The sequence below is a fragment of the Ursus americanus genome, chromosome 14 (genome assembly GCF_024610735.1).
Source record: "Ursus americanus isolate L20-20 chromosome 14, mUrsAme1.1.p, whole genome shotgun sequence".
In the NCBI taxonomy this organism is placed as follows: domain Eukaryota; kingdom Metazoa; phylum Chordata; class Mammalia; order Carnivora; family Ursidae; genus Ursus; species Ursus americanus.
This window is the reverse complement of record NC_142140.1, coordinates 68,652,609-68,679,660: the sequence shown is the minus strand read 5'-3', so window position 1 is coordinate 68,679,660 and position 27,052 is coordinate 68,652,609.

Here is a 27,052-nt window from a genome sequence, read left to right as displayed (position 1 = left end):
CACAAGATGGAAATCAGTTTAGTACTCTATCACTGATACATCAATCTGTCATTTGTAGATGCACCGAATACTTCTGGAAAGATAGGTAGGTAAGGGACCTAGATAACTGTGGAATATATAGGGATGCTTGATTTTCACGTTAGCCCATTCACTTGAATATGGTACCGTGGCTGAATTCTCCAGTCACAGAAACAAACAAGCCCGGAAGAGATAAACTGTGAGACACAGATGACTCGCAAAGCAGATAATAGGAAATCAATACTATTTTCCCAAATTCCGCCCTCAGGGGGAAAAAGGGAGCCTCGCTTTTGACAGTCTGAAGACAGTGAATCCCTCCCTTTGTCTTAGTATGAGAGCACCGGGCTTGAAATTAGAAGCCCAGATGTAAGAGAACTTCATGAGAGCTCCGTAGCCATGGCTTCCAATCCAGACTCTGAACATGGCAGTTGGGTGTCTGTCACTGGGAATGTAAAATCATCCTTTCAGAGCCTGAATGTTTTCCTCTGTTGGAGACCACATGAGATGGGGCAAGTGTAAAAGCCTGGCATCTGGCACACACATTGTGTTTTACCCATCCTGGGAAAAGTGCTATATTGAAAGCACGGGGAGATCTTAGCTTTACTCTTTAGACATGTTGCTTCCCTGTTCTGAGCACAGTCTTTTCTCCTTCGAGGAACAGAATGAATGATTTTCTGTTCCAGATTCTCTGCAAGGTATTCCCAAGAGAAAAGTCATTGGAAGGGGAGAAGAACAATACTCTCCAGGAAGTGTCGAAGGAAGGAGGATTGGGGTGTGGTGCTTCTGCGTCTCTTCGGCCGTTGCAGACATTACACAGCCAGCAGGCAGGGGCAGAATACCTTCTGGGGGCAGGATTGATGCCTTCTTGCTGGGAGGCTGTGTGGAGCATTTGGGTGAAGGAGCTCTTTGCTAAGACATAATAGTGTGTCTACCTAATTTCAGGGTGTTTGTGAGATTTGTGGGGAGAAAGCTGAGGAAACCAGGAAAGAAGAACCTATAATAAAGCAATGGTGGGGTGTGAGCAAATGGTAGAAGAGAGGGGCTTTAAGCAGTCTTTCAGTATGCATTTAATCTCCCTTACACTTCTTCAAGTAAATATTTGAATGACTTTTTAATTGTTTTTGTTGCCAGATATTTCCTTGAGCCTGGATCATAGAAAATACCAGAATTTATTCAGGTTACAACTGTCAAATGAGGGTGCTGGGTCTTTAGGGTCTTCATTGACACCTTGGAAGCTTTGGTGGCTTTTGAGGCTCGTAAATGCTGTTGTGGGTTTCATAATCATCCAATTGTATTCTTTTCCTGCAGAGAAGGAACTGGAAGGAACATAATAAGTCTTCTCTTTCACGATCCAGTGAGACATGGCGTTCATCCTTTCCCTGGTACTCACAAGGTTTGACATGCTCTAACACCTATATACCTCTTAAGCCTCGCTTCCTACCATCATCTCCTCTGTCCCATCCAATATGTCCCATCTTGCTGTTCCCCGAAGATACCAAACACACTTTGACCTCAGGGCCACTCCACTTGGATGTATCTTCTCCATGACACCCCCATGGCACACTTCAGCATTCTTCTCGGTTCCTAAGAGAGGTGTTCTGTGATCAAACCTACTTAAAATATCTTCTCCATCTCTATCTTCTGCTTCATTCTTCCTCTTAGGTAATGTTTATTACTGGCATTTTATTGAGCAGTCTGTTTATATAGTTAGTTCTCTCTACTCTACTTGAATAGAGCTCTACAAAGGCATTACCTTGTCTCGCTTATGGCTACATTCTCAGTGCACAAAACAATGCTGAATAAGTATTTGTTGAATGAGTGAATGAATGAATGATATAGAAATGATGGCTTCTCTTTCTCACGTAATCTCTTTGGCAGCATTTGCTACCAAGGTCCAGAACTCAGTACAAGACAGCTAGAGGAGAAACAAAATAAGAGCAATGTGAAGGTCTAGCTCGTAGAGAGACCGTAGACTAATGGGACAAGGGTAGACAGGTATATACCCATAATCTCTGTGGCAAGCTTACAATTTGACCTAACTTCAAGATAATGTGGGTGCATCCCAAAGTGAGACAGAGTAGTGTCACCCTCCATTTATTTAGTGCTTTACTGTGTACGCACTGGAGTGTTTCCACATTTCTGAGATGATGCATGTGAAATTAGTATGAAAATCTGAACTTATGAAATAGATCAATTAAAGGGTGACTATTCGCATTATAAAAGAATTCTTCGTGGTACAAAAGGATTTGTGCAGCGTTCCTTTAAATAGCATCTCTCCTAGTGTATTGAAGTGTTTATTTATAGGTCATTAACTCCCTGACAAGAAGCTGCAGAGCAGAACAGCATAAAGACAACTGGTCAGGAGGCCCTACCAGTGCAAGAGCGATTAAATCTGAAGATAAAGTATTTTGGAAGCACTACACCAAGTCAATGGGGGAAGGGGACTCATTTGCCTGGATTTGTTTTATCTCAGTAGGGAACACGTACGTTGGATGAACTACACACCTGTGTGTTCTCATTCATGCTGAATCAAGGGAGATGCGTTCTCCACTCTGTATGGCTAACATCTGATATGTCCGGGGTCATAGCTATGCTTGGCCCCCTATGGTTGTGCTTTAATTAAGAGGTAAAATTATTAAAGTGGCAGATGTTTCTAGCCCGAGGACCTGGACCCAGTTACATCAAGCAGATGGTCCCAAGCAAGAGACCGTCGTTTAAGGAAGAAGCATTTGCAATTCATGAGCATTCACGATGTTCATTTCTCTCACTCCCCAATGTTCTGCTTGTCAGGGGTCCCATTGTGTGGCCAGGGAGCATGATAAATTAGGCAAACCCCTTCTGGTTTGGGACATAGTCTTGCACTGATGAAAATTAAAAGTATCGTCTTCCAGAAGATCAAGAGATCCAGCTCTCCAGAGGACAGACTTCTCCTGCCCTCCCTCTTTTCTGCATGGTTATCTGGCTGAAAGTCATCATTGACGTCACAGGCCCCACCCAAGATATGACTCGGACCCAGAGCTGTGAAAGAATTTACTTGCTCCTTTGTGTGATTCCTGAATTTGTCACCTTGGGACTGGCCCTGGTCAGATCTGGGGCCCACTTTGATCCTTCAGCAGGAGGACTGGCCGGTTCATTTTGCAGGCAAAATATCCCGGCTTGATACCAGAACATATGGATTCCACCTTTCATGCCCAGTGCGACCTGGAGCAGAGCACACATACAATCTCTGAATTGCAATTTCTTCATTTTTATCTATCCAATAAACAGTTATTGAAGATCTACTTTGGGTATCTTAGCTGAAAAAGGAGAGTAATCAAATTTTCCCTCTTTTTTTTTTTTAATATTTTATTTATTTATTCGACAGAGATAGAGACAGCCAGCAAGAGAGGGAACACAAGCAGGGGGAGTGGGAGAGGAAGAAGCAGGCTCATAGCAGAAGAGCCTGATGTAGGGCTCGATCCCATAACGCGGGGATCACGCCCTGAGCCGAAGGCAAACGCTTAACCGCTGTGCAACCCAGGCGCCCCATCAAATTTTCCCTCTTATCTCACAACAAAACAGAGGAAATCAGATGAGATAAATGAAAAAACATTAATATAAAGTAGTATTGTATGGAAATTTAAGAGTCAATAGTGATATGAGGCTGGGCCTTGTGTCATGGAATATGCCTAGTAAAGCATACCTTGTTCCTAGACAATTATGGAGTAAAGCTAGATAAACGGTGGGTTTTACATTTGTTTATTGGATTTGATGTTTTATTCCTTTGTAATAGCCTGAATCTATAAATGTTAGATAGTATTTTACATAAAAGACGTTTGAGGTGCTCTAAGTCCAAGTTCTTAATCTCTTTTTGATGAGAATATCAAGTAGAGGGCACAAAAGGAAATGGCATGCATGGCTGGGCTTGAGTTCTGCTGATCTAGTAGGTGTATTGTCTTCTGTCTTTCTCTCCCCTTCTAGCACAGTTGCCCACTCTGTTCCTTTCCTCTTCTGAGTTCTCAGTATCCTGGCACTTCCAGGGAACCCTTTGTACGATAATGGGGACTGAAGACTTCTTTTGGCAATGCCCTGGCTAGGGGATGTATTATTCTTGTCAGGAAGGAAAAATAATTTTCCCTCCACCATTATGAGTTCTTAGCTGAGACCACTGAATAAAAGATAAATTAACAAGAGAAATGCAAACAACTTTATTAAGATGCATACTTCATGTATAAGTGAGAGATACGAGGGAGAAATAAGTAACTCCCCTGGGTGGCTTAAGAAACCAGACTTAAATATTGTTAAGAAGAAAACTACATGCCCAAAATGGTGTCACTTAGGTTAAGGCCCCAAGTCAGTAAACCAAGACTTAATACCTAAGCAAACTGCAGTTTCAATCCCCCAGAAATCTAGTCTGAACCAGTCAGTTGGGAATTTTTCTGATCAGCCCCAAGGAGGTAATTTGTCCCATGGGCCCTCCCCATGGCCCCAAAGTGTCAAATTAAGTTAAATTTTAGGACACCTAGCTGGTATCTCAGAGAATTGTTTGGTGGAGGAAAACCCCCACATATCTGGTGTTAGAAGAGGGCCTCAGAGGGGAGGGGGGTGGGGGAATGGGATAGATCAGTGATGGGTAGTAAGGAGGGCACGTATAGCATGGTGCACTGGGTGTTATACGCAACTAATGAACCATCGAACTTTACATCGGAAACCAGGGATATACTGTATGGTGACTAACATAATATAATAAAAAATCATAAAAAAAAAAAAAGAAGTATTGTAAGTTGGTAGTTGTATGAGAGTAGAGAAGCACAGGAGAAAAGACTGATTTTTTCCAACACAGGCACATGTGATAATAGAGGTTTAACAACATCATCAGAACTCTGTCTCTCCCCATCTCCTGAAAATTCTTGCCTCTGCTTGGAAACTTTCTAATAGGTTCCCTCCACTAGGCTGAAGATGGCCTCAGCAGCCAGCAGCCCATATGGCCCTTAGAGCTCCTGACTCCAGAGAGGGGGGTACATCTTTTTCTGATCGGTCCTATAAAGCCAAGTTCTGAGGGGGACGGTGGCCAGGCCTGGGTCAGGTGTTCACCCCGGAACAATATGGGTGGGGACTGGAAAACTGATTGATCAGGCCTGGGTCACATGTTCACTTCTGTAATAGTGGGAATGGGGTTAACCCTCTAACCTAGATGGATAAAAAAAAGAAGGGGTTATTTCCTTAAAAAAAAGGGGGGGTGCTGGTCAGACAAAATCATATGGGCACTGTAGATTATAATTGAGTAAAGATAGAGACTTGGTCACATATAATTAATTCTCCTTTTTTTGATGATCGAATTTGCTGAAAAATAAAGAAAAACTTGTCTCCACATAGCACGCCATCCCGTACTAGGAACCGGGAAGCACAGTTGCTCAATATCCAATGAATTTAAGAGAATGTTCAACTAATGTACGTCTTACATGTGCAAAACGATGGCTCATTTAAGAAAGCATCCTTTAATGCCTTCTAATGTAGATCAGAGAGGTCAAGAGGGTGGACATTGGGGCCCGTGGTCACGGGAGGAGAGGTTGGAATGCAAACATTAGCTACACCTCCAGGAGACCACACAGCTGGAAACGCTCTGTAGTGTTCGCTTCCAGCACGTACTTGGTTAGCGGTCCTGGCCAGCATAAAACACAGGTGCTACCACGGATGGGTCCGCACAAGGGGAGCTGGTATTACTGAGAGTTGGGGATTATTGGCGAAACAAGTTCCAGCTACCACAACAAATATGAAAGGGCGATTATATGACTAAGGGATAAAGCTCCCTTATTGCTTCATGCTGCTGGGTCTCTGATCCGGCAAAGTGACACTGGAGTCAATTTAAATAGTTGTTTTCTCCCAGAAGGGTAAAACTATTAAAAAAGCAATTCCTGAAAACGATCCATCTCTACTCCAAATACTAGATCGACACCCTTTGAAAAGTTGGAAAAAACACATAAATCACAGTCATTTGAAAATATATAGCTGTTCAAGAAAAGAAGCAATATGGTATAAAGCAACTCTCTCCTTCAAAACAAAATTACCCTGTGGAATGAAGAGACTTTCAAAAAACAAAATCTTCCAGTTGGTGTTTTAATAAGACTCAGGATGGCATGACATCTATAAAACGTGAGTTATGGCAACAATGTGAGATTGCGTAAGGATGAAACCACTGTCAAAGTTAAAAAATGAAGGCAGTAAACACTTTGATTTGGGCTGAAAATCATCAGAATTAGATGACATGAATGAGAAGATACGATAATGACGAGGCAATAGATAAATGCTACCGGTGACTGGCCTAGGAGAGTTTCTATATATCTTCCCCAAATTAAGCAATCATCCATTTCAGGAGGTTTAGTGCAATACAAATTTTAAATGTAGGCCTCTTGAGCAAAGTGGGCCTGGCTGATGCTGGAAAATTAAAACCTCAGTTTCAGGTCTGGTAGGCAGGGGAAGATTGACGGATCCCATGCATGACCCTGAGAAAAGTTGGAAGCGCTCTTGGGCCGGAAGTCCTTGGACTCTAATTCATTGGTTTTAATCAGCCCTGGTGGCCCAGCTGAATTCTAGGATGCGAGCTTGAGGTTTACATATTTCACAGACCAAGTCAGAACCTGTGTGTCATATTTCCTCAGGAACTAGATCAGTGGGTACTAAATATTCCCTCATGGCTGACCCATATCAAAATTTTCACCAAGGCAATTAACTCCTTAGGCTTCGCACTGGTCTCCAGGGCTCTGAGCTACACTGGAGCACACGTGTAAAGCCACTGCCTGGGGAGTATCTTTAGCTCCATTCCTGCAGCCTGTATCATCTGAATCGTTCCTGCTGTCCCTTGCTTTCTTCCCATCCCATAGGCAATGAGACTTAAGAAAGAGTTTTTCTTCTTGAAAATTCTGTTAACTTAGAAAATGATAAATTAAGTGAAATGGTATTAAGGATTTTGTTTCATTAAATGTGAAACTGGATTTTCACATTTTAACTGGATTAAAATAAAAATGAAGTATCGAAACATGATAATGTAAAATATAGATCTCAATTTTTTAAAAAATGATTTTATTTAGGGAGAGAGAGAGTGAGCACAAGCAGGGGGAGTGGAAGGCAGAGGGAGAAGCAGGCTCCTCGCTGAGCAAGGAGCCCGATGCAGGACTCGTGGGACTTGATCTGAGGACCCCGGGATCATGGCCTGAGCTGAAGGCAGATGCTTAACTGACTGAACCACCCAGGGGTCCCTAGATCTCAAGTTTGTATCAAGAAAACAATTACATAGGATGCAGTACAATTAAATAACATTTCAATTAGTAGTTCTATTGCATTAGTGTTTTTCAAATAAATCGTCCTCTCCATCCCTCCCCCTTTTTGACATATCAGTGTAAGATTGCCAACTATAGCTTTATGGGGAAAGGCTGTCATCTAATCTGAAATTATATGCTTTTCATCTCTAAGTCTCTCTTTTCAAAAGAAATGATAGTAGTGGTAGACGTTCACTTAAAAAAAAGTTCTATCTTGTCAAAATTAGATAATTATTGCTAACAAATTCAGTAGACCTATCCCATCTTTTCTATTCACGTTCTCATGAAGTATCTGGCAGCCTTTGAAGGGTCATGGGCCAAGGTGTTCTCTCCTAGGTTCTGTGTAACAATCTAGACTGAAAAAGAACATTTGCCTTGTGAAGATGCTTCTCACTTTCTTCTTTTAGATTCCCATGTATGTCTCTGTATTTTTCCATATGTATTTACATAATTATTTTAAATATTATTTTTTTAGTTCTAGAATTTCCCTTTAGAAATTTTATTACTGTTCTTTCTCTACGGAAAATCACTATCTTTTCATGCATTGTTAGTATATTTTCATTTACTTCCCAGAGCATAGTTATAATAATGGTTTAAAATCCTAACTCAAACATCTGGTCGTATTGGAGTAGTTTCTATTGATTGTTTTGACTCTTGAGAATAGGTCACATTTGTTTGTTTTCATATGTAAAATTATTTTGAAATGTATCTTGGATATTATAAATGTTGTATTATGTAGACTGGATTTTTAAACTACTCCTCTGGAGAGGATTGCTTTCTGTTTATTTTAGCAGGGAATTAATTTGGTAGGGCTAAAACAGCAAATTATGTCTCTGGGGCAGCAGCTCAAATTTCAGTTGTTATTTTATCCTTAGCTAAGCTGCTTGGAGCCTGTCCCATACATGTGTGGCTTGGGAATTATCCAGAAATGTGATCCAAGTCTATGCACAGAACTTGGGGCTCCCTCCTCTGGCTCTGTCCTTTCTAAGTTTCCTTCCTCACTTTCCAGCACTCGAGTTTTCCTCAAACACTTTCTTTCAGTTTTGTGGGCCAAAACCCAGCAGATTTTCTATTCAAGTTTTAGCCATCCCCACATGGCAAAGACTGGGCCCTGCTTTCAGGCTAGAAATTGTAAAACTGGGAAACATTCAGTGCTGTTCCCATCTGTCAAGTGTCAAATCTCTTCCAGAACATGCTTGCTTTTGGTTGCTTTCCAGTGTCTTTAGTTGGAGTTCTTGTTTTTAATTTTTGTTTGTTTAATTTGTTTAGAGTTTATACTTGTAATCTCTAAGAAGATTGGTTCAATAAGAACTTACTCAGTCATGTCAGAAGTGGAAACCATTTTTATAATTATATAATATGCAGGCTCAGTGTCCTTAGTTTCCAACAACCAAGTCAATTTTAGTAAATTCGAGTAAGAAATAAGTATGTTGACCAGTATCAGTGCATTAGTTTGCTAAGGCTACCATAAGAAACTGTTACATACTGGGTGAATAAAGCAACAGAAATTGATTTTCTCACATTTTTGGAGTCAGAAAGTCCAAGATCAAGATGCTGGCAGGATTGGCTTCTTCTAGGAGAGACCTCTTTCCTTGACGTGCAGGCAGCCATTTTCTTGCCATGTCTTCACATGGTCTTCTCTCTGCCTGTGTCTGTGTCCTAATCTCCTCTTCTTGTAAGGAAACCAGTCAGATTGAATTAAGGGGTTCTCTGATGACCACATTTTAACTTAGTCCCCTCTTTGAAGGCCTTATCTTTAAATGAAGTCACATCCTGGGGTACTGGGGATTAGGGCTTCAACAACACAAAGTTTGGGACACACACAATGCAGCTCATATCAATCAACTACCACATTCATTCTTCAAGATGGCCAGAGAACAAGAGTACGGAGTCAGTAGTAACCACCAGTTTAAACCACATGAAAACAGTGTTCATGGAGATACTCTTACTATCCCTGCTGAGCATAGAGACCTCAACGTGTTACTTAAAACTGGACACTGGACAGAACCTTTAGAACAAATGTAGCCTCTGAAAGTTAGATGTCGTATCCACAATGTACACCAGAAATAGCTTTCAAACGCATGATGCCTTTGCATTACGAAATCCAGAAGTCTCTTGGGAATAAGTATTTTTGGTGGTATTGTATTGGTGGGTCACGTGTCTGTATCCTAACTAATATCCAATCTACAGCTATATATGGAAAGATTCCCTCTGAAGGGGACCAAGAAACTGGATGAACAGAGCCTCCATAACAAGGGACAGCACCAATATCGGTAGAAAAGGGAGACATAGTCTCACTAAGGAAAAAAGCCACACCTGAGGCATAGTGTTCCACAGTCAGGAGGAATCCTGGTGCTGATGGGCACCATTTTGAAATCCTCCCTCTAGACCGTTAATGGCAGGGGTCACACCCTACTGAGAGCCTAACAATCCTGTGCCTCTGCCAGGTGTTGTAGTCAATAGGACAATAACCCTAGCAATCAGCATGCCAATAGCAGTTATGGCTTCACCACAACAATAGGGTGCATGTGTCCACATAGGGGACACCTTTGGAACACCCAGCTCTGGTGAGGAAGAGTGTTGTGTTTCTGGGCTCCAAAGGACATCTCCTACATAAGGCCACTCTTTAAAGACTGGGAGATATAATTGAACTACGTAATATATAATACATATAAACAAACGGAGCTAGGAGACAGAGAAATATGTTACAAGTGAAAGAACAAAACAAAACTTCAGAAAAAGAACTAAACTAAATGGAGATAAGCAATCTAGAGTTCAATAAACAGTTCAATGCCATGGTCATAAAGATGCTTACCAACTTGGGAGAAGAATGGAGAACACGTAAGAATTTTAACAAAGAGATGGAAGATGTAAGAGAGTACCAACCAGAGCTGACGAACACAATAACAAAAATGAATAGCACATTAGAGGGAAGCAAAAGCAGATTAGATGACGCAGAAGAACAGAGCAAGGATCTGGAAGATAGGGTAGTGAAAATCACCCAAACTAAACATAAAAAAATAATTTTAAAAAATGAAGATGGTTTAAGGGACCTTTGGGACAACATTAAGCATGCCACCATTCGCATGATAGAGGTCCCAGAAGGAGAAGAGAGAGAGAAAGGGGAAGAAAGCTCATTTGAAGAAATAATAGCTGAACAGTTCCATAATCTAGAGAAAGAAACAGACATCCAGGTCCAGGAGGCACAGAGAGTCTTCAAGAAGATGAACCCAAAGACATCTACACCAAAACACATTAAAATTAAACTATCCAAAAATAAAGATAAAGAGAGAACCTTAAAAGCGGAAAGAGTAAAGCCATTAGTTATACATAAGGGAACCCCCATGAGACAATTGATTCTTCATTCTGGTAAGCCTATCACAAGAGACAAAGATTAAAAGCCCCTGTACTAGGAGGCTGATGAAAGGTAGCTTCCTCCATTTCTTGGTAATAAGTTACTTCCTTCTGGTTTCCATAAAATTAGGAAGTATCTTCTTTCCACGAACATCTCTGTGTTTATTATAAGAGAAAAGTTAAATCTACACTATAGTCATAAAATCTCAGTGGCAAGTTATATCTCTCTAAGTGAAGCCACAGGTATAATAAAAATTCAACAATTTTTTGAAATTAAAAAAAAAAAGAGTACTGGCTAATTTTTCACCAGAAAGTTTGCAGTCCAGGAGGGAGTGGGGTAATATATTCCAACTGCTGAAAACAACAAATTTATAACCAAGAATATTCTACCCAGCAAGTTTATCATTTAGAATTGAAAAGAAGACAGAGTATCCTAGAGAAGCAGAAGCTAATGGAATTCATCACCACTAAACCAGCTTTAAAAGAAATATTAAAGAGACTTCTTTGAGTATGGAAAAAAAGAAAAAGGTCAGGGGCACGTGGGTGGCTCAGTCGTTAAGCATCTGCTTTCGGCTCAGGGTGTGATCCTGGCATTACGGGATTGAGCCCCACATCCGGCTCCTCCACTGGCAGCCTGCTTCTTCCTCTCCCACTCCCCCTGCTTGTGTTCCCTCTCTCGCTGGCTGTCTCTGTCCTGTCAAATCAATAAATAAAATCTTTAAAAAAAAAAAAAAAGAAAGACATAAGGTGGCCGAATGAATAAAATAACAAGACCCATCTATATGCCGCCTGCGAGACTCACTTCAGGCCTAAAGACACACACAGACCGTAAGACAAGGAATGGATGAAGATATCCTCTGTAAAGGGGAAGTGGTAAGCAAGCTGCAATAGCAAGAATTATACCAGACAAAATAAATTTTTTTTTAAAGATTTTATTTATTTATTCGACAGAGATAGAGACAGCCAGCGAGAGAGGGAACACAAGCAGGGGGAGTGGGAGAGGAAGAAGCAGGCTCATAGCGGAGGAGCCTGATATGGGGCTCGATCCCATAACGCCGGGATCACGCCCTGAGCCGAAGGCAGATGCTTAACCGCTGTGCCACCCAGGCGCCCCAGACAAAATAAATTTTAAAGCAAAAGCTGTGACAAGAGATAAAGAAGGCTATTGCATAATGATAAAGAGATCAATCCAATAAGAAGATATAACATGTGTAAATACTTATGCCCCAACATAGGAGCACCTAAATAAATAAAGCAAATACGAACAGATAAAAAGGAAGAAACTGAAAGTGATACAATATAATAGGAGACTTTACCACCCCACTTACATCAATGAATAGATCATCCAGACAGAAAATTAATAAAGAAATAACACATTAGAACAGACGGACTTAATAGACATATACAAAACATTCCTTCCCCAAACAGAAGAATACACGTTCTTCTCAAGAGCACATGGAACATTCTTTGAGACGGATCTTGTTAAGCCACAAAAAAAGTCTCAATAAATTTAAGAAGACTGAAATCATATCAAGAGTCTTGTTGGACCACAACGCTATGAAAGTAAAAATCAATTACAGGAAGAATACTAGAAAAGACCACAAACACATGGACACTAAATGACATGCTACAAAACAACTAATAAGTCAATGAAAAAATTAAAAAAAATTAAAAATTGCCATGACACGCAAAAAAATGAAAACCTAACAGTTCAAAATTTATGTAGCAAAAATGGTTTTAAGGGGGAAGTTTATAGTGATACAGGCCACCTCAGGAAACAAGAAAAATCTCAAATAAACAATGTAAACTTACACCTACGGGGTGGGGGGGTGGGAAAAAAAGAACAACAACAACAAAGCCCAAAGTTAACAGAAGGAAGGAAATAATAAAGATTAAAGCAGGAATAAATGAAATAGAGACTAAAAAAAATCTATGGAAAAGATTGATAAAACTAAGAACTGTTTCTTTGAAAAGATAAACAAAATTGATAAACCTTTAGCCAGATTCATCAAAAACAAACAAACAAAAATAGACAAAAAACCAAGACAGAGTCCCAAATAAATAAAATCAGAAATGGAGAAGTTACAGCTGACACCACAGTAATACAAAGGGTTCTAAGACTTCCCTAAAGAATTATACACTAACAAATTGGGACAACAATAAGAAATGGATAAATGCATAGAAACATACAATCGTCCAAGCCTGAATCAAAAAGTAAGAGAAAATCTGAACAAACTACTAGTAATGAAGTGAAATCAGTAATGATAATTTTAAAAACCACAATAAACACAAGTTCAGGACCAGATGGCTTCACATTTGAATTCTACCAAACATTCAAAGAAGAGTTAATACCTATCCTTTCCAAACTATCCCAAAAAATTGGAGAGGAAGGAATACTTTAAAACTCATTTTATAATACTGGTGTTACCCCTATAACCAAAAACCAAAGACACTACAAAGAGAGAGAGAGAGAGAGAGAAGGAATTACAGGTCAATATCCCTGATGAACAAAAATGCGAAAATCCTGAACAAAATATTAGCAACCTGAATACAGCAGTACATTAAAAGGATCACACACCATGATTAAGTGGGATTTATTCCTGATGCAAGGATGGTTCAAAATCTGCAAATCAGGGGGCGCCTGGGTGCCACAGCGGTTAAGCGCCTGCCTTCAGCTCAGGGCGTGATCCTGGCGTTATGGGATCGAGCCCCACATCAGGCTCCTCCTCTGTGAGCCTGCTTCTTCCTCTCCCACTCCCCCTGCTTGTGTTCCCTCTCTCGCTGGCTGTCTCTATCTCTGTCGAATAAATAAATAAAATCTTTAAAAAAAATCTGCAAATCAATGAACATGATACACCACATTAACAAAATGAAGGATAAAAATCCTATTATCATCTCGGTGCAGAGATGCAGAAAAAGCACTCAACAAAATTCAAATTTTATCTATGATAAATACTCTCAACAAAGCGGATATAGAGGGGACCTACCTCAACGTAATAAAGACCATATATGACAAATCCACAGCTAACATCATCCTCAATGGTGAAAAGCTGAAATCCTCTCCTTTAAGATCAGGAACAAGACAAGGATGCCCACTCTGGCCATTTTATTCAACATAGTACTGGGAGGTCAAGTCATAGCAATTGGACAAGAAAAAAAAAAAATCATCCAATTTGGAAAAGAAGGAGTAAAACTGTCATTTGCAGATGACGTGATATTACATACAGAAAACCCTGAAATCTCCACCGAAAAACTATTAGAACTAATAAATGAATTCGGTAAAGCTACAGGATACAAAATCAATATAGGAAAATCTGTTGCATCTCTATACACTAATAATGAACTATATGAAAGAGAAATTAAGTAAACAATCCCATTTACCATTGCATCAAAAAGAATAAAATACCTAGGAGTAAATTTAACCAATGAGTTGAAAGACCGGTACCTTAAAAATTATAAGACACTGATGAAAGAAATTGAAGACAATACAAATAGGGGGGCCTGGGTGGCTCAGTTGTTAAGCATCTGCCTTCGGCCCAGGGTGTGATCCCAGGGTCCTGGGATCGAGCCCTGCATCGGATTCCCTGCTCCGCTGGGAGCCTGCTTCTTCCTCTCACACTCCCCCTGCTGGTGTTCCCTCTCTCGCTGGCTGTCTCTCTCTCTGTCAAATAAATAAATAAAATCTTTTAAAAAAAATAAATAAAGACTATACAAATAAATTGAAAGATATATGGTGTCCATGGACTGGAAGAATTAATATTGTTAAAATGTTCATACTACCCAGAACAATCTACAAATTCAATGCAACCCCTATCAAAATACCAATGGCATTTTTCACAAAACTAGAACAATCATCCTAAAATTTGTATGGAACTACAAAAGACCCCCAAATAGCCAAAGCAATCTTGAGAAAGCACAAAGCTGGACGCATCACATTCCTGGATTTCAAACTATGCTACAAAGCTATAGCTTTGTATCCACCCTTATACTCATTGCAGCATCATTTACAAGAGTTAATATATATCAAAACAGTATAGTACTGGGGCACCTGGGTCGCACAGCAGTTAAGCGTCTGCCTTCAGCTCAGGGCGTGATTCCGGCGTTATGGGATCGAGCCCCACATCAGGCTCCTCCGCTATGAGCCTGCTTCTTCCTCTCCCACTCCCCCTGCTTGTGTTCCCTCTCTCACTGGCTGTCTCTATCTCTATCAAATAAATAAATCTTAAAAAAAAAACAGTATAGTACTAGTACAAAAACAGACACATGGATCCATGTTCTAGAATAAAGAGCCCAGAAATAAACCCATGCTAATTAATCTATGAGGAAAAAAAAGGAAGAATATAAAATGTGAAAAAGACACTCTCTTCAATAAATGGTGTTGGGAAACTGGACAGCTACATGCAAAAGATTAAAACTGGACCACTTTCTTACACCAAAATAAACTAAAAGTGGATTAAAGACTTAAATGTAAAACCATAAAACTCCTATAGGAAAACATAGGCAGTAAGCTCTTCGGCTTAGTGATACTTTTTTAGATCTGTCTCCTCAGGCCAAGGCAACCAGAGCAAAGCAAAGCAAAACAAAACAAAACAGGACTATATCAAACCAAAAAGGTTTTGCACCGTGAAGGAAATCATCAACAAAATGAAAAGGCAACCTACTGAATGGGATAAAATATTCACAAATGATATATTCAACAAGGTATTCGTATCCAAAACATACAAAGAACTCAGACAACTTGATACAAAAAAATCTGATTTAAAATGAGAAGATCTGAAATGACATTTTTTCAAAGAAGACGCCCAGATGGTCAACAGACACATAAGAAGAAGGACATCATCCCTAATCATCAGCGAAATGCAAATCCAAACCACAATGAACTATCACCTCACACCTGTCAAGATGGCTGTTATCAAGAATGACAATATACAGGTGTTCACAAAGGTGTGGAGAAAGGGAACCCTGGGGCACTGTGGATGGGAATGGAAATCGGTGCCGACATTGTGGAAAACAGCATGGAGGTTTTTCCAAAAAATTTAGAATGGAACTACCAGCAATTCCATTTCTAAGTATTTCTCTGAAGAAAATGAAAACACTGATTCAAAAAGACATATCCACCCTTATACTCATTGCAGCATCATTTACAAGAGTTAATATATGGAGGAAACTTAAGCATCCATCAATAGATGAATGGATAAAGAAAATGCAGTATATACGTACAGCGGAATATTACTCAGCCTTAACAAAATGAAATCATGCCACTTGCAATAAACACGGATGGACCTGGAGGGCATAATACTAAGTGAAATTAGTCAAGGAAAGACAAATGCCATATGATTTCACTTAAACGTGAAATCTACAAAACAAAACAAAATAGAAACAGATTTAGATACAGAGAACAAAGTGATGGTTGGTGGAGTGGAGTAGGGTAGGGGGAATGGACAAAATAGGTTAAGGTGATGAAGAGAAGAGGTACAATGTTCCAGGTATAAAATAAATAAATACATGGCTTGAGGATGTAATGTACAGCAAAGAGAACGCAGTCCACAATAGTGTAACAACTTTGGATAGTGACAGATGGTAACTAGACTTATTGAGGTCTTATTGATGGTTGCTCCCTAATGTATATAAATATCAAATCACTATGCTATTCACCTGAAACTAATATAATATTGTATGTCAACTATTCTTCAATTAATAAATAGATTCCTGGGGTGCCTGGGTGGCGCAGTCCTTAAGCGTCTGCCTTCGGCTCAGGGCGTGATCCCGGCGTTCTGGGATCAAGCCCCACATCAGGCTCCTCTGCTGGGAGCCTGCTTCTTCCTCTCCCACTCCCCCTGCCTGTGTTCCCTCTCTTGCTGGGTGTCTCTATCTCTGTCGAATAAATAAATAAAATCTTAAAAAAAAAAAAAAGAATAGAATAGAGCAAATAAATGGCAAGCAATAATCGAAAAATGATAGAAATTTGCTGCAATGAAGGAAGAAAGAGTAGGGTGTCTGGATGGGACGTGTTCATTGAATAGGAGATAGAATTATCAAGACAGGGGTGCCTGGGTAGCGCAGTCGTTAAGCGTCTGCCTTCGGCTCAGGGCGTGATCCCGGCATTCCGGGATCGAGTCCCACATTGGGCTCCTCTGCTGGGAGCCTGCTTCTTCCTCTCCCACTCCCCCTGCTTGTGTTCCCTCTCTCGCTGGCTGTCTCTATCTCTGTCGAATAAATAAATAAAATCTTAAAAAAAAAAGATTCTATTCCATTGGCTGGGGTGGAAATTAAATATGAAAATACATGTAAAATGCCTAGCATGCCTGGCAATTAGGTATCTCTCAATAAATGTTAGCTAAAGTTTTTACACCGTTTTATAAAATAAGAAAGAGTCTAAGTTTCTTTGGGGAAAAAACAAAGAGAAAGCCCAAAACAAACAAATGAAAAACAATGACTCACAACATTAATTAAGCATTTTAAAAAGAGCTGGGCATTATTGCTGAGCGTTTTGTATGTGTTAGCTCATTTAATTCTACTAACAATCCATTAAGTAAGTATTATTATTGTCCCTATTTTTAGATGCATAGACTGAGATTCAGACATATGAATAAATTGCATAAGGTCATATGGCTAATAAGTAGCAAATCTCAAATTCCAATCCAGATTTTTCTGACTCTAGATCTGATGCTTTTTACTACTATGCTGCACTGCTTCTCTGTATATAGATAGAAAACTCATAAGAATAGAATAGAACAGGGGCGCCTGGGTGGCACAGCGGTTAAGCGTCTGCCTTCGGCTCAGGGCGTGATCCCGGCGTTCTGGGATCGAGCCCCACATCAGGCTCCTCTGCTGGGAGCCTGCTTCTTCCTCTCCCACTCCCCCTGCCTGTGTTCCCTCTCTTGCTGGGTGTCTCTATCTCTGTCGAATAAATAAATAAAATCTTAAAAAAAAAAAAAAGAATAGAATAGAGCAAATAAATGGCAAGCAATAACCGAAAAATGATAGAGAGAAATTTGCTGCAGTGAAGGAAGAAAGAGTAGGGTGTTTGGTTGGGACGTGTTCATTGAATAGGAGATAGAATTATCAAGACAGGGGCGCCTGGGTAGCGCAGTCGTTAAGTGTCTGCCTTCGGCTCAGGGTGTGATCCCGGCATTCTGGGATCGAGCCCCGCATCGGGCTCCTCCGCTATGAGCCTGCTTCTTCCTCTCCTACTCCCCTGCTGTGTTCCCTCTCTCGCTGGCTGTCTCTGTCAAATAAATAAATAAAATAAAAAAAAAAAAGAATTATCAAGACAAAACAAGACAAAACACTATCTAGACATTTTCTGTTGAACTTCTGAACTTCGAAATTGAAAAAAAAGTCTGTATTAATTAAAAAAAAATGTTACTTACAAATGAAAAAAAATGTGTTTATCACTAGCTTTCTCAGCAACACTAAATGTCAGATGACCACAGAAAATTATCTAGAAAACTTTAGGCTACTGAACCAAAAAAATTCCAATCAAGCTGAAGTCACATTCTCACCAAAAATACCATTGCTATACATTTTTGAAAAATATTGCCAAACAAGTACTTTTACAATTCAGTGGGAGATTGAATAAAAATAAGGAATTTATGGGACACCTGGGTGGCTCAGTTAGTTGGGCATCTGACTCTTTTTTTCTTTTTTTTAAAGATTTTATTGTATTTATTTGACAGAGAGAGAGACACCCAGCAAGAGAGGGAACACAGCAGGGGGAGTGGGAGAGGAAGAAGCAGGCTCATAGCGGAAGAGCCTGATGTGGGGCTCGATCCCATAACGCCGGGATCACGCCCTGAGCTGAAGGCAGATGCTTAACCGCTGTGCCACCCAGGCGCCCCATGGGTGTCTCACTCTTGATTTCAGCTCAGGTCATGATTTCAGGGTGGTGATTCTCTCTCTCCCTCTTCCTCACCAGGTCACCCCCCAGGTCACATGCTCTCTCTCTCAAAAAGAGAGAGAGAAATAAGGAATTTAAGAAGAGGGAAGCACTATTATATATGAAATGAGACCAGTAAAATACAATGTGAAAAAAATAATTCTTACTGGTATTGTTATAAAACTGCAAAAGTGTCGAAAAGTAATTCTTTAATGAGAAACTACATAATTCAAAAATCACATTCAGTGGAATATATTATGTAAAACATCCATTTATAATCAGCACAAATTGAGATTTGTGGGTCTGGAGGGAAGTGTGGAAGCAAAAGAAAGTTGCATATCTTATCTTGCTCAAGAGTGAGTCTTTCGCAATGCTAGTAAATACAGAAAAATAAGTTTTTTAAAAATTGAATAATGTTAAATAATATGTAGACAAATATTTTTATCCAGAAGTTACCACCAGTAGAATAGTAAAAGTTGACACAACATCCAAAAAATGTGTCAGTAGAGAGAAGGTAAAACAATGTACATAGTGAGAGCCAGGAAAAAAACAAAACAAAACTGTAAAGGAAACAATGACACATAAAGGTTAAATAAGAGATGAGGCGATGTAAATAGAATAAAGCAGAGGTAGAAAATTAATATCAGATGATGGCGAATTCAGGTCAAAAGCAATAATGGAGGGGCGCCTGGGTGGCACAGCGGTTACGCATCTGCCTTCAGCTCAGGGTGTGATCCCGGCGTTCTGGGATCGAGCCCCGCATCGGGCTCCTCCGCTGTGAGCCTGCTTCTTCCTCTTCCACTCCCCCTGCTTGTGTTCCCTCTCTCGCTGGCTGTCTCTATCTCTGTTGAATAAATAAATAAAAATCTTTAAAAAAAAAAAAAGCAGCAATAATGGAGCAAGGAGTGGTTCTTTTTTTTATTGATAAGGGATCACTGCACAGTAAGGATATGACATCATAAAAATTTATGTGCCAAATAACATCCCACTAAAATATATAAAGCCAAGAATACTTAAAAGTACAATGAGAAATTCACAATCTTAAGGTAAGACTTAAAAATATGACAGATCAGATCGCCAAAAAATAAGAGATACATTTGAAAGTGTAGAACTTTCTCTTCTTCAGACATTATTCATCAAATATCCATAGAACAGTTATAAAAGTTTATTACACATTTTTGGAGCGCCTGGGTGGCTCAGTCGTTAAGCGTCTGCCTTCGGCTCAGGGCGTGATCCCGACGTTCCGGGATCGAGCCCCACATCAGGCTCCTCCGCTGGGAGCCTGCTTCTTCCTCTCCCACTCCCCCTGCTTGTGTTCCCTCTCTCTCTGGCTGTCTCTCTCTCTGTCAAATAAATAAATAAAATCTTTAAAAAATAAAAATAAAAAAATAAAAGTTTATTGCACATTTTAAAAGAACTAGATTAACCTCCCAAAGTCCATGAGTAGTATATTGAAGTTATGAGGCAGAATGATAAAACAAAGACCTGTGAATACTTCCTGAAGAAGCAGAACATGACCAAATTCCTTGAAGCTCCCTGTAATCTTTGCTGATTTCCCTCTTTTCCCCAAATTTCCCTTCAAATAGCCATTTTCCTGAATTCTACTTATTACATTCCTGCTTATCTTGACAGTTTATCCAATACGTATTTAGCGCTCCATAACTGTGAAACTTGGAATCATTCTGCAAGAAGTCTTCTGCAATTTGCTTCCCATGATGTTTTGAAGTTTCATCAAGATGGATTTGAATAGCCGAGACTCATTCATTGGCATTCTGAATAATATTCCATCGTGTGGATGTGTCACAGCTTATTAGCCACTCTTCTGTCAGTGGCCAGTGTTGTTTGCAGTTATTGTTTCTTTTTCCAATTATTATCAGTGCTTCCCTGAATATCTTCTCTTATGCCAACTGGTACACGGATGCACAAGTTCCTTAGTAGCAGTATTTTTGGTGGGTCATTACAAGTTAGTGGACTGCATGAGTTTTTTTTTTTAATAAATAAAAAAACGTTTTAAAGGAAAACACACACACACACACGTACACAACTGGCATAAGTGAAACCAAAACAATAAGGGAAAATAATTATACAACACTAGAAGTGCGACAGGAAAGGTGACCATAGATTCTAAGTGGATTAAAACAGAAAAAGAGGGTTCTGAACAATGCCATGCTAAACATTTAACTTTCTTAAGGAAATGGATGATTTTCTAGGAAATGTCAGTTACCAAGCTTGACGCAAGAAGAGACCTAAATAAAGCAATGACCATGAGAAAAATTTTAAACATTTGTCAAAGAACTATCCCATCCTTAAAATCTAGGCCAAGAGGCCACTAAAGATTGGTTCTTTGACCTTCAAAGACTAGAAAATTCTTGCAATATTTAATGTGTTCCAGAGCATAGATAAAAATAGAAGTCTTTCCAGTTCATTTTACTAACTTAGCCTAACCACATGTGTCAGTCAGCTTCCAGCAAAAAAACAGATGTCACACTCATATTAGATAATTTGAAGAGAGCTTGATAAAGGTGTGGAAAGGGTGTGGAAATGCCAGATGGGTATGCAGTCTTGTTACTAACCCTAGGCTTGAAGGGGACATGGGAGATGTGATCATGAGAACTTACTAGGAGGGTCTGATAGGAGTTGTGATCTCCTGGGACCTAGAGAGCTTCCTCTGACCTTGAAAGGGAGGAGCTAGGAGAACAGATGCCCTCACATCATTTTTCTATGGCCCTCCAGTTTCCTTTCTGGGTTCCTCATTGGCCAAACCCAACTGGAAGCCATAGGTCGTTGGAGTCCATTGGTGTGGTCCATGTGAGTCAACTGCCTAGGGCACAGAGCAGGTGCAGAAAGATGGAGGTGGCTCTGGAGGGGCAAATGGAAGTCATACTGCACACTGTGATACCCCAATGCCTCAAGGACAACCTAAAAAGAATTACACAAAGAACACGAGTAGAGAACAACCTCACCTAAGAATATAGGAGCAAAAATACCGAAGTAAAATATTAGGAAATTGATTTCAGAACTTGGTTATGATGCTATTGGCAAATAATGTTTTGGTATTAAATGGGGTGTTTTTCTTTCTTTCCTTTTTTTTAAGATTTATTTATTTGACAGAGAGACAGCCAGCAAGAGAGGGAACACAGGCAGGGGGAGTGGGAGAGGAAGAAGCAGGCTCCCAGTGGAGGAGCTCGATGTGGGGCTCAATCCCAGGACCCTGGGATCACACCCTGAGCTGAAGGCAGATGCTCAACAACTGAGCCACCCAGGCGCCCCAAAATGGGGTGTTTTTCTAATTCCATATATGTATTTTAGGATCCTTGTTTTTGATTTTACATGTTCAAAGGAAAATTCCCACTCTTTCTTTCTGCTCTTTCTCTCTCCTTCCCAAGGGAGGAGGAATGACTTAACTGATTAGTGTTGAAGAAGACAGCAGGCCTGCTAGACCTCTTTTGGAAGTAGCCTCTCCACTGAAGTTAAGCCACTTCTGCTTCTCCATGGAATGACATTATAGGGAAGGCCTCTGGGCTTCAAGCTGAGCAGTGACTGGGGAGTAAGTTATTAAATCCAGGGGCAATGGAATTAGCAAGCCCATTGGGCTGTGCACCTTGGCGCACCTGTTCACCCACTGGGCCATGTCCTCCAATCCAGTTTTTATCAGAAATCAAGCTAATTAATATCAATCTCCATCTGATTCCTATGTCTTTTATTCATTCTGCACTTGGGAGGAGAAGAATGAACAGTGTTAATCTACTGGCCTTTAAGAATGTCAACATCAGGGCGTCTGGGTGGCTCAGTCAGTTAAGCGGCTGCCTTTGGTGCAGGTCATGATCCTGGGGTCCTGGGATTGAGCCCCGTGTTGGGCTTCTCTGCTCAGCAAGGAGTCTGCTTCTCCTTCTGCTCCTACCCTGCTCATGCTCTCTTTCCCTCCCTCTCCTTCTTGCTCTCTCGCTCTCTCTCTCAAATAAATAATTAAGATCTTAAAAAGAAAAAAAAAAAAGAATGCCAACACCAAGTATGTGGAGAAAGGGGAACCCTTATACACCGTTGATGGGAACGTAAGTGGTATAGGCACTATGGAAAATAGTATGGTCGTTTCTTTAAAAAATTAAAAACTAAACTACCACAGTATCCAGCAAATCGCACTCTTGGGTATATAGCTGAAGGAAATGAAATCACTGTGTTGAGGAGATAATTGCACACCTGTGTTCACTGTCGCCTTATTCACAATAGCCAAGATATGGAAACAACCTAAGCGTCCATCACCTGAGATGGAAGATGTGGCATATATACAATGGAATATTATTCAATCAAGAGAGAGAAGAAAGTCCTACCATTTGCAACAACATGGGTGGATCTTGAGGGCATTATGCTAACTGAGAGACGTCAGATTGATGAAGATACTGTAGGATATCACTTCCATGTGGAATCTAAACCGGAAATTGTAACAAGAGAATAGAATGGTGGTTACCGGGGACTGAGGAGTGGGGGGATTGGGGAGATGCTGTTGAAAGGTACAAATTTGCAACTAGTAGACAATTAAGTTCTGGAGCTCTAATACCCAACATGGTGATTACAGTCACCAGTACGGTGTTGTAAACTCCATGAGTTGCTAGGAGACGAGATCTTAACTGTTCTCAACACAAAAAAGAATTGATAATTATGTGGCATGATAAAGGTGTCAGCTAATGCTATTGCAGTAATGCTATTACAATATAAAGATGTATCAAGCCACCATATTGTACACCTCAGATTCAGGCCACGTTATATGCCAATTATTTCTCAAAAAAAAAAAAAAAGGCAAAAAAATGGCTGTCTACATCGAATTCCTCTTTCTGCAGACATTGTCTCTATCACCACAACCATACAGCCAGGGGGACTCGACAAATCCTGTCCTCTGGGTAGGGAAGAATCAGAATGAACAAAGAATCCATTCATTGGCTTTCGAGCCCAGAAGCTTTATAAATCTATACCCAAACAGAATTACAAGCCGTGACTCTTCCACAAGAGAGAAGAAAAGCTTTGATTTTTTCAGAAACTTGGCTTTGAATGGGGGAATCAGACATGAAGTTCTTACCATCAACCAGAGCATGCGAAGAACTGAAGATAAAGTGAAAACCTTTCCTCTGCCCAGACAGGGGAAGCTACAAACCGTAGGTAAGAAAGGACAAGTGAGAGTCTACTTGAGGTTGGAGGAGATGATGGAGGGAATGGAAATTCTTATGGAATCTTTGGAGGAGCTGAGAAGGTTCCAGAGTAGAAGAGGCCATTTTCTGACTTCCCATGGGGTGACCTGGGAAAATGCAAGCCTTAAGAAAGTCTACTAAAAGACAATTGGTCCAATATGGAGTCACTTATGCTAAGTTCTGTATCACCAAACCAAGACCTAACTAACTTAATCATAGTTTTGGCTCTCTCCCAGAAATAAAAACTTACACCTGTCAATCAGGAATCACCTGGTCATCTGCCTGATAAATCCCTGCTGTCTCCTACAGGAAAGTGACCCTGCAATGACCAACCCACTTTTTTTTTTCCCCGGAGTATAACTTCTTTGTTCCTGCTTCCTTCTGCCTGTAAAAGTCTTTGGTTTTGTATTGGTACTCGGAGCTCCTTTCTATCAACCAATCAAGAAAGCCAATAAGATCTTTAAACTTTACTCCATTGAATTTTGTTTTTTAACTAAGTCCAAACCAAACCAAACCAATTAAAGCATGCGGGTGTTGAGTTACATTGGCTGTGATTGACATGGAGCCAGATGGACGTGAAGGTAGCTTTGCAGATTCCTGAGCTCACTGGGGGAAGGCAGCCCGGCATTCCCTACCCCTGCTCCCAGGGTAGCATATCAGGCATAGGGAAGAATGAATGTTCTATGGAACACACTTTGGGATTTGCTACTATGCTTAGTTCTTGGGTCTGATGCCAGGAGCTTGAATTTGGGCAAAAGGACAGAACTGACTCTCACTTATCATCTGTGAATGCCCTTTGGTGACTATCTGATCAACAGTCTAGAGCCTCTTTCAGCTGCCTACACTTTGTCTTTCTGGGGGCTGAGTGGATTACATCGGCACCTGTCAAACAAGGGGCTCTCGTTTTCCCCTATAAGCTGGTGCTATGTCTCGGAGGACTTTTCTGTCTTGGGAAGCTTCACAGTGCTGTGTTGCAAGAAATAAATGCCCTTGGCTGGTCTGAAGGGACCTGTCACAACCAGATGAAGACAGGAAAAGTGCTGATGGTAGGAATGAGGATGCCCCAAACGACAAAAGTTTTCAAAGTGCTTTCTCACGGCGACATTGCGTTGGAGATAATTTGGAGGCGAGGAAAGTGGCGTCCCACGAGATTAGAAAATCTACCCAAGAAAACAAAGCCGTGAAGTGGCAGAAAGGGCATTCAAACCCAGATTTTATGTTTCGGGCTGGTCCCATCCTCCCTCCATCTCCCTGGGCTGCAGTGATGGCCCCAGTCATAATGAATGTCAATGAACTTTTAATGAGGTCTTAATCAAGGGCTTCATTACAGACTCTTGGGGAGCCGAGCAATGGCCCTTAGGAGACAAAAGCTGGCATTCAGGCCAAAAGGGCTTGGGGTTCTGGTCCCTTTCAAGGACATTGCAGCCCCTCTTCCCCCCTTTACTCCCACTGCCCTGAAGACCTCAAGCAAACAAAAGGAAACCCTCGGATCTACTTTGCATCAGCGCTGGACTGCCCTTGGCCTTGGTGCTAATGAAATCACTTGACAAATCCGCCTGAGAAGTTGCATTTCATTTGCATGTGTTTAGCGGCTCCCAGTGTCCTCACTTCCTAAGACTGATGGGACCCTCCTAAAACCACAGGAAGCCACATTTTTCTTCCCTTTCTTCTTCCAGCCTCTCTCCTACCCCAGCTAGGCCCGTCTTGCTTGCAGAGGCCCATCTAACAACCAAGTTTAGCCCCTGGCAGATTTTTCACACAACGGAAAGGCAAAGATTCATATGCCTTCATTCAGAGCTGCTGACTTATCTGGAAAATCCCAGCTTGACCTCATTTCTTATTGCATTTTCTTCCTCAAACACCCAAACGTGGATATGCTCACGAACTGATAGGGCTGCTGCGAGATGAAGAAATGTTCCCAATAAACTCTTGGCTTTCAATCGGTTTACCAAATAATGTGCATCTGTCACAAGCGTTGGGTCCGGATGCCGAGATCACACGCGAGGAAAATTAATACAGAAGTTTGTGTATTTTTACAGTCATTCTTATCAGATGCCTTGATCATGGCTCTCCCAAGAGCAAATTTTTAAAATTAAAATACTGATTCTGAGTATGTAATGCTCACACAGAATGAGCGAGGCACCCTGTCATTTCACCCCCCGAAGATTCTGTGAGCTACAATATGCCGAACGCATGAATATGTCCAAGAGAATGGCCGCTGGAGGTAGCAAGATTGGAACTACGGATATTTACTTATCAGAAAGGTAGTTGAAAGCAGATTATAGTAAAAATAATAATAATAAGGAGAATAATCAATTATATATCATATTATGTAATAAATAAAAAATAATAATAACAGCTCCAGTGCACTCCTTCTCTCCTGTGACCTCTATTAACATTAGAGCCAACTCAGCATCCGCCAGAAAATAATGGAGAAATGATCACCTTCATGGCCCCTCCATTAATCGGTTTCTTCTAGATGTCTTCATGCCTTTCCCCATCTTGCTTCCCAACTGCCTCAAACCCAGGACTAAGGGAAGGAAAGACAAAGTAGAGTTTAGCATATGTCCACAGGATATCATAAATGATACAGATACTGAGTTTCTGTTTCTGCCAGCCCTTTCTGTGTCTGGCTTTTTCCCAGCCACATCACTATGAATGGGCAAGTTCAGAGCGGTTCTGGAAATGGGAAGAAGCGGTACACTTGATGAGGGAACAGAAGACAAGCTGAGGACAAAGCAGAAACTGACACCCTGCAACTCCCCCCCCCCACCCCATGGAATGCATGTGACACTCCTCAGGCACTCCCCGCTGCCCTAAAGGACAAAGAAATAGTCAACCTGTAGAGACCACAATCTTGCAAGACTTGTGTCTCCCTCAGTTTACAAATGTCTTAGCAGCTTACAAGAACAAAGCTATCAGTAACCTAGCTTCCAGAAGAGAATGTATGTAGACACAATGAAATTTCCTTACTAACCTACAGCCCATTGACACGTCCTTGAAACAGGCAGAGTGACATTCCTCTAGGAACTCAGCGGCCTCAATGTTAATGTTTTGCTAAGGGCCAAAAGCAGTCCTAGCCTGACCCCCTCCCCTCCACCAAGATCCTGTAAGTCTATTTTAACGTATAAAAATTCCTTTGGAGGGGGCGCCTGGGTAGCGCAGTCGTTAAAGCGTCTGCCTTTGGCTCAGGGCGTGATCCCGGCGTACCGGGATCGAGTCCCACATCAGGCTCCTCCGCTGGGAGCCTGCTTCTTCCTCTCCCACTCCCCTGCTGTGTTCCCTCTCTCACTGACTGTCTCTCTGTCACATAAATAAATAAAATC